The sequence below is a fragment of the Condylura cristata genome, unplaced genomic scaffold (assembly GCF_000260355.1).
Source record: "Condylura cristata isolate star-nosed mole 26May11 unplaced genomic scaffold, ConCri1.0 scaffold00005, whole genome shotgun sequence".
Lineage (NCBI taxonomy): Eukaryota > Metazoa > Chordata > Mammalia > Eulipotyphla > Talpidae > Condylura > Condylura cristata.
In genome coordinates this window covers 58,061,540-58,070,162 of record NW_004567106.1, presented here as the reverse complement: position 1 = coordinate 58,070,162, position 8,623 = coordinate 58,061,540, and the positions used below count along the sequence as shown (strand labels likewise).

The 8,623-nt window shown below is 50.4% G+C and overlaps 1 protein-coding gene across 3 annotated transcripts in view; it reads left to right on the top strand.

Annotated features, from left to right (window-relative positions):
* The first annotated feature begins 1,219 nt into the window (after positions 1 to 1,219).
* The window catches only part of GRM8 (glutamate receptor, metabotropic 8), a 697,091-nt gene continuing 689,687 nt past the window's right edge, over positions 1,220 to 8,623 (top strand). Inside the window, exon 1 of one of the 3 annotated variants that reach the window (XM_004676994.2) lies at positions 1,220 to 1,368. The gene's annotated coding sequence lies outside the window, so the exon portion shown is untranslated. Of the gene's footprint in view, positions 1,369 to 1,791; positions 2,029 to 8,623 lie in introns of those variants that run through there. The other 2 variants (XM_004676995.1, XM_012721074.1) reach the window with 2 other exon arrangements.

Here is an 8,623-nt window from a genome sequence, read left to right as displayed (position 1 = left end):
GGCTGGCTGCCCACCTCTGGTGGGCGGCTCCCGCGGGGCCCCGGGACTGTGGGTCATGTCTGGCGCGCCCGCTGCAGTTGCGAGCGGCCGCCTCTAGATGGAACTTTCTCACCAACACACAGCGCGGCCAGCCGCCGGCCTCGGCGCGCGGTGGCCAGGGGTTCCCTCTCTCTCCGGCAGGTGCGGGTGTCTGGGTGACAGCGCGTAGGGAGGGCCGCTCGCTGGACCGTGCACGTAGAGCCCAGCGGGTTGGCGCCAAAGGGAATCCCGAGGTTTCCCCGCAGAAGCCCTGGAGCCGGCGGCGCGGGTCCTCTGGAGTTTCTAGCCCCAGGTCTGCGGCTCCTTGGTCAGCTTTATACAATGGTGGTCGCCGCGACCTCCTGAGCCCCATGCTGTGTATAGGGCAGACGAATGCACCATCTTATGGCCACCCCCCACCTCTTGGGTGGAAGGCACCCCCGACACCTTCCAGGTGGGGAGTGGGGCACAGACGCCCCAGCTGCGGGGCAGCACAAATGGCCTCAAAGCGCGGCGCGAGGCAAACTTTGCGGGGGGAACCGCGTGGCCTCACGGACCCCCAGCGCGTGACCGGACACTTGCCATGGACCGTGTATTCTTATCAGTGACCCCCTTCGGAACTGTGCTCACGATGAGGACCCCAGCCTCGCGGTCCGGCTGCGTGCCCCGCGTGGCCGTCGTGTGGCGCCTTCCCGTGGGGGTCCCGAGCTCGACAAGCAGTCGGAGCTGCTCAGCATCTTCCCATCCTTATCCCTTCTTTATCCGCCTGCGCCTCTTCCTCAGCTCCCCACCGCTCCCCTCCCCCACCCTTGGGTCCTCCCTTTTTGTCGGGGGCGGGGCGGATGGGGGTGATTTTTAAAATCAGAACTATTGACATTTCTGATCTCCGCGTCGCTGCTCAGCCAGCCAAGGTGATGTAGCGTGGAGGGGAACCCGCCAGCCCGGGGTTCCTCTACCCGCCCGCGCCAGGCTGCGCGGTGACTCCGAAATCCAGGGGCTCCCGCCCCTCGGGGCTTCCTCCTCTTGCTTCGCGAGGTGACTCGTTGGCGCGAAGCGATTGGCGATCCCGGGCGCGAACCCGGCCGCGGTTCCCCGCGCCGCGCGGGGTGAATGGCCGCGGGCGGAGGATCGGGAGGCGCCGGGCGCAGACCAATCGCCGCGGCCGGTGGGAGTATTTGTTATTCACATGGAAGAGACTTGGCGCCGGCTGGGCCAGCTCAGCCCCCTCAGCCCCGAGACCAGCCACAAGTGCGGCCGCGGTGCTCGCCTGGCGCGGCAGCGGCGGCGGCGCTGACATGGAGCTGCGGGCCCCCCGCGGGCTTCCTCACCGCGCCCTCTGCGGGGAGCAGGGTAAGACTCGCCTAGCAGCGGAAAGAGGAAAAGAGGAAAGCAAGTGCCCAACCACTGGAAAAAAAAAAGCCCCCACCCCAAACTGTCTCCAAACGCCCTGCTTGCTGGAAAAGAGGAGAATTCTCCCTCTTTTAGTCCCCTTTCCGTTTTCTTCCCTAAAGCCATTCAGCGGACAGCCAGGTGCACTGTTCTTTCTCAAATCACTTTAGTGATTTGCTTTTCCTGGGCACAATTGATGGCCTTGCACGCCCGGAGTCTGGGAGAGAACTGGCTGGTGGAGGTGGCAGGAATGGGGGGTGAGGGGAGAGTGGGCACCAGGGGGCGAGGGGCTGGCCGGGCATTGGAGCTTGATTGGGTGTCTGTTGATTTTACGTTGCAGAGAACAAGGCAGCCACCCCTCTTGTCTTCCCATGATTACATTTCAGTGAAGAGGTTCAGATAAGAGGGAGGCTTAGCTCGGAACTCCCAAGGCTTGGAGATGTGATCCCTTAAAAGTTTAGCCGGCGAATGGGAGACTGAAGGGTGACTGGAAAGGGGCAGGCGCGCCTAGGGTGCTTGTGGCGGCAGGATTTTAAAGCGTTCCTCCTCGGGTTGCCTGCCCTGGGTGACCTCCTGGACCAGCCCTGGCGGAATCCGGAATTGCCCCGCCGAGATGACGAGGTACCTTCGTTCTGCGAATCTAACGGGAGGGAATTCCGAAGTTAGAGGCTTCCGGGATGAGTTGGGGGGTAACCCCCGCCTTCCTGAGGCTTGGATGAGCGTCTAAGCAGGATCAAGGGAAGCAGGGAGTCGCGGGAGAAGCCGGGTGGTTTGGAGGTTCTGGAGACCCCGCATACCCGCCCAGCGCACATCTGTCTTGAGTTTGCGTTCTCTGAGTTAGCCTGGCGAGCTTGGGATTTCTGCACCCCCCCACCCCCTTTTGTGGCTTTCGGGAAAACACTGGAGTTTTTGTGTCTAGATGTGGCTAGGGGGAAGAGGGATGGTTTTGGGGATCTTGAGTGTTGAGCGCTAAGGAAATGCACCCAACAGTCTTTCGAAGCACCTGCGGACTGCGTGGCCCCAGTTTCCAGTTTCGGGTGGACGGGTGCTGGGCGTGGGCTCTCGGGGCGACCAGGTGCGGAGGGGGCGGAGGCGCTCCCGGGCGGGCTGCGTGGAGGCTGGATCCCCCGGCGCTCCAGGGCTCTTAGGGCGGCCCCGGAATATCCCGACTGGCGCGGGAAAGGCAAGAGGAACCAGGCTCTTCCCCTAAGGCTCTGGACTCTAGCCGGAGCCGGGGTTCAAAGCCAAGGGAACTGAGAAGGAAAAGAAGGTGCCGCGGGGAAGAGTGGAGCGGGGGTGGGGTGAGCGGCTTGGGGGACTGAAATGGAGGTAGAGATGGAGATCGAGATAAAGAACGCTCGGAGGCACCTAGATCGAGCCCGTCTGCTCAGCCACACAGCTCGGGACACCCTTGAGGTTTGCACAGTTGGTAAAAATATAACAGGATTACCAAAAAACACACACAAACAAAAACAAAAAATCAAACCGTCTGTCTGACACGCTGCCTTGGTGCAAATGAAATGCAGAGAGGCGTGCGAGTCACCCAACTGCGCAAGACGGCACTCCCCACGCTTCCTTGGAGAATTGGTTCCCCAGTGGCCCCAATTGCAGAGCTGGGGTCAGAGGGTGTCTGTGCTCCCTGGATGGTGCGGGTGAAAATAGACCCACCCACTAGGCGCAGAAGCCTAAATCCCACAGTGTCTGAAGCGAGTCCCGCCCGGGAGGGAATGCCCTATCTGCTGTTTGGGGGTGATCCTTTACCACAGATCTGATGCGTGGGAGTCTCTCCAACTCCCAAGAATTCACTACCATCTCGGTCACTACGGTGACCAGCTTCCAATCCTGTTAACTGACAGAACTGGAAAACAGGGCTTCCAGTGGAGATATCGACAAGAAAGACCATAAACGGGAGAACTGCTTTCCGAGGATATCTTGTATTTTGCTTGAAAGAAAAATAAATAAATAAATAAAAAGAGGAAAAGAGCCACCAGCAGGTAGATCTTGGATAAACAGCTTATTGCACTTGACTGTAATTTCCATTTTCCCTTATGAAATTGTTTGTCAATAATTGCAAATGGCTACAGAAACCACTTTACCTTGGTCATTTGCTTGTGAATAATGTCTTGAAAGATCTCTGTAGGCGGACAGAATCAGCTGTGTGGAATTCATTGTCTGGGTCTTGAAAATAGGAGGTTTGATAAATTTGCAGAGAAAAGCCAGATCCATCAGGGAAAATGAAGTCAGAATTTAAAATGCACTTTCCCATTTCAGTCAACTACAGGTGGTACCATTCCTGAGCTAAAGACGGAGGATTCTTGCTTGTATCAGATGTGTGGTGAGACAGAGTTGGGGAGAGATTCTCTAGGAGAGCATTTACTGGGAATGAAGCGAAAGATGCTGAGAACACAGCTCTGTACTGCTCTTTAGGCTCCATTGATTTGTGCTTGCTAGTTCTGCCCAAGCACACTCTCTTTGCTAAAGACGACTCCTTGAATAATTCCAAAAACATCTAAATGCAACAGGAATAGAAAAAAGAGTTGAGATCCAGTGAGTTCAGTAGAAAGCTAGAGGTCTGGAGAGGTGGTGTATTCAAAGTTGGCTGGGCAGTTTGGAACCTCCTGTTTAATTGGTATTTGTGTGTGCCTCTGACTTTCATATTGGCAACATCACACACCAATCTGTATAGCAACATTCCATTGTTTTCTGGGCAGAAGGCAACTCTGGACACACTGGTAGCAACTATGTTTTTTCTTTCCAAGCTTCTTTGCCTTCTTCTGGTGGCTGCTATGGGGTGGAGCTGTTTTGCCCCAGTGTCTTTCAAAAGATGTTGCTGCCTGGGCTTACCTTCCAGCTGGTCACCAGGCCAACTCTTGGTTGCATTGTCATGTCTGCTGAGTGACTAACTTGTCAAGGTCTGGGGGAACAGTTGCTATTTTCTTGATGGGACCTGATCGGATGTTGTGAGCTAAACATGTAGTTTGCTTTGGAGGGCCGGGCACTCCAGGAGAGGCTGTGAGCAGAGAGGCTTAGTGCCGCTGTTCCCAAATGGCTTTTCTGTTGGCCAGGCTTAGACTTGGGCCTTCTTTCCTTGCTTTTTTCCTCTTTCCTTCTTCTTTCATCTCTCCCTCCCTTCCTCTCCTCTTCCCCTAATCAAAAAGGTGCTTTCTTTGATTTTCATTTCTAGTTGCTGTTTTGACAAGATGTGATGAATTCACCCACTGACTGGGAAGGACCTTGAGCTGATGTATTTATTAGTCAGTGTGGCAGTCGATACCCTTGCAGAGAGGGTCCCTGCTGGGAGGCGTCTGACTCCTGTTAGCCCCACCGTGTTGGCTTGCTTCATTGCCAGTCTTAAACACTGTTAGAGTCATTTCATTGGTAAAGAGATGATGGGTCTCCTAGGAATTGTCTTATTAAAGCGATGCTCCATTTGGGGGATGACAGTGATGCCTCTTCAGATTTTGATACCTGTCAGTGAATCCACTCACTCCATAGGAGGGCGGGGGAGGGAATGAGAGAACCAGGTGTTAAGATTGTGACAGAAGCACTTAGGAACAGGAGGGAATCCAGTTCTGGGGGAGCGGGAAGCAGCTTTGCAGAAGCGGTCAGAGGTAGGAGAGGCTTGGTGCTTTCTTGACTAACTGTTCCTGGTGATGACCCTCAGTGGCAGGACTCCTGCATTGCATCCTTCTTACAACTTTGGGAGATTTACTATGGTCCTCCAGAAGAGTATCTTGTCAACCAGTAATCCATTAGATGCCCCAAATATTCCCAGTTTTGGATGTTTTAGGTCATAGATATTGCACTTTCAATTGGGTTTTCCTTTTGGGTCCTTTTCAGCTTTCCTTTGATTCCTTGGACACATGACTTATAAGATCTGACCGGTTCTGAGTGTGACGGGAACATAGTTTTCGAAGTACAACACACCTTTAAATATTTGAGCTCCATGACTGATTGTTAGATCACTAGCATCCCTGTACATTCAAATCATGCTTGGCAGTTTATAGACTATGTTATTATATTATTTGAATTCACAACCTGGAAATGAGCAGATAGCTTTCTTCAGTTTAGAAACAAACTCAGTCCAGGCTGGTGATGTGTTTATTGCCACGAAGACAGTTCTGGGGGAATGAGATTGAATCAGGGGGTCCTGTGACCCCAGCATGCCACCCTCTCAGGCCACAGTATCAAATTAGGTGTTGCTCTGTATTCATCATGGCTTTCTGCACTCTGGGCATGGAGGGAGGGAAAGAATGGCAGCAGCAGTACTGCATTTGAATCCTAACCTAAGCTTTTCGACATGGCCATATAATCTGTTTTAAGGTTCTTCCTATTTTGAATTGGGGCCAGTGGATCTTGTGAAGGAAATGAGATAATGTGTGAGGCTCCAGCCCCATGATAGTTCTTAACACACACTGGTTTCATCCCCTTTCCCTCTTCTTTATATGATACATAATATAAAATTGACTTCTCATTACTTTAAGGTATGGTCCTTTTATGCAATAACTATGTCATTGAAAAAAAATCCTGCAGATTGAATTCTGCTAAATCTGATTGTATTTTAAATGCATGGGGGATTTAGCTATTTAAAGGAAACCTGTGGTGCATTCTTTTGTAATGCAAATAATCACCTTCTAATTTTTCTGTTTAGTAAGTTGAGCTTCTCCTGTATCAGATTGTCTTAATATGGGGCTTGCTTATACAGAATCGCTTTCACAACCGTCTCTCACTGATGGAAAAAAGTCACTGAGCTTGCAAACAAAATCAGTTATTGTGTTCAGTTGGCAAACCTTGCTCTGATATTTGAGCATAGTCTCATAGTCCCTTATTATTAAATAATAGAATCTCTGAGTGGGAAGCTGGAAGACACCTCCGAGATCATGCGGCCTGTCTCACTCATTTCACAGATGAGGAAATGGAAGCACACAGAGGTGAAGTGACATGTTCATTGCCACCAGCCAGGGACTGTTAGACAAGCCTCCAATTCCAGGTGCTATTGCTAGGGGAGGGATCTCTCTGCCCATCCCCACCAAGAATCCAGGCCCAAGGATACATTTTCTAAAACAACCAAAAAGGACTGCAGAAAGTGAAACTGCTGGAATTGTGATTTTGTGAGTTGATAAACGCTGAATGGAATCTAGCATAGGGAGGCTATTTGGCTTTATTTTTTTTTTAAGATTTATTTATTTATGCATACAGACCTGGGGTACAGGCCAGAGGTGCAGGGGTGGTGAGAGGCTTCATCAGAGACAGAGTGGGGAAGAGAATAGGCCAACTGTCAAAATATACTGCTGAGAGGAGCAGAGGGCAGGTCAGGAGAACTCAGCTGTGCTATTTGGGTCACCTCGGGGCGGGGATCGAACTCATGCTGAAGTGGTTTTAGCTTCTTAGTGCTGTGCTTTAACCTGCTGTGCCACCAGGGAGGGCTCTATTTGGCTTTTTTAACGAGAAGAAGTTACATTTTCTTGGCTGGTGATCTTCCTTCCTGAGGATTTTACCATATCATGTCTTGAAGCACTTGCCAGGTGCTGGAGGGAGATCCATAAGTGGGTGTTTCATTCTCATTGGCATCAGGCAGTCTAAGAAAAACGGATTTAAAGTAGAGATTTGGACAAATGGTATTTGATGTTCATAACCCTTTGAGAGATTCAGGAAGCACCCCTTCTCCAAAATGTCCCCAGGTTGTCCCTTTCTAATTTGTATGGATTTGTTGTGAAAGAGCTAGCCATTGCAGATAAGCTCTTCAGAGACATCTCAGTGGAGAGGGGAGGGCTTCACTATCACGTATGCTGCTGTCTTAAATCTTAACAATAAATGCCCAGAAAGCATTAGGTGCTTTCTCAAAAGACGGGATCCACCTCAACAATCTGAGGACTTTAATTGTGGTGCCACTTACTATAAGATCAGAGCTTTGGGCCATCCTCACTCTCTTTTGGGACATCTTTTCTCATTTATGCAAGAGCTGATGATTGGTGTATGAAAATTCCATGAGATAGTCTGCGCAAGACTTGAGACTTTGATACTGAGAAGATAAGGTGGAAAATAAAAAGCTGAATTTAGGACTTCAGGAGCTGTCCTTACCCCTGGCCTTTTAGGAAATAGCTAGAACATTGTTACGGAGTCACAGACTCAAGTTCCAGTGAGAGCCTCGCTTCGCTCCCCAGGCTAGCAAGGATGTATGGATGGAAATACTGATGATGTAGCATTTTCTGCACATGAACTTAGCGTGGCTGGGATGCAGCAAACAGGAAAGGCTTCTGGAGTTAATGACTAAGTCTCCTGCAAAGTAGGGCAGGCCCTTTTGTGGGCCCGGAAATTGTGCAGCGTCTTTCCTATAGAGGTTCAGTTTCAGGAGTGCAGACCTCACACCTCCTCAAAGTCCACAGCACAGACAAGGAGGTACCAAGCTCTAGAGAAAGGTCAGGTTGAAAGAAAAGCTTTTATTTTTCCCTCCTCTTTGATATTCTGATTTTTTTTAAAGGCTAACGTTCCCTTTTGCCTTTTTAAAAATTTCTATTTTTCCTCACTCCACTTCTTATAACCCCATGTCCTTTTGCTGCCTACTCTTTCGGAACCTCAGAGCCCTCACGGTATTTACTGATGTCCACTGGTTATTGAAAAGATTTCACCTCATCAAATTGTCAGTATAAATGTACAGTATTCACTTCCACCATTTGGAAAAAAACTGTTATGTTGTAAACCAAGTACAGTACATAGAGTAGAGAGCTGTTTGGCAGATAAAGGTCATTATTTCTTTAAAACTCCTTAACACTCCTTGACTTCAACTAGGATGCCTTTTGGTGAAGGCATGAGGATTGTGAAAGGGCCCCCAGAGGTGATGTAAGGTCCTGTGATAAGACCCAATTTGCATAGTTTTTTACAAGCTTTCAAGTACTGGGATTGCCCTTTTTTTTTCTTTTTTTTTTTAAGATTTATTTATTTATGCATACAGAACTGAGGTGCAGGCCAGAGGTGCAGGGGGCTGAGCGAATTCACCAGTGACAGAGTGGGGAACAAAACAGGCAGATGTACAGATATACTGCAGAGGGGAAGCAGTGGGAGGGTCAGGATATTTCTGCTGTGGCCCTGTGGGTCAGCTGCCTGGTGGGGGATCGAACTCAGCTGCAGTGGCTGCAGTGGTTGGAGATAGCTTCATAGTGCCGAGTCTAACTCCTTGTGTCACTAGAGAGGCTCCAGGGATCTACCTTTTTTTTTT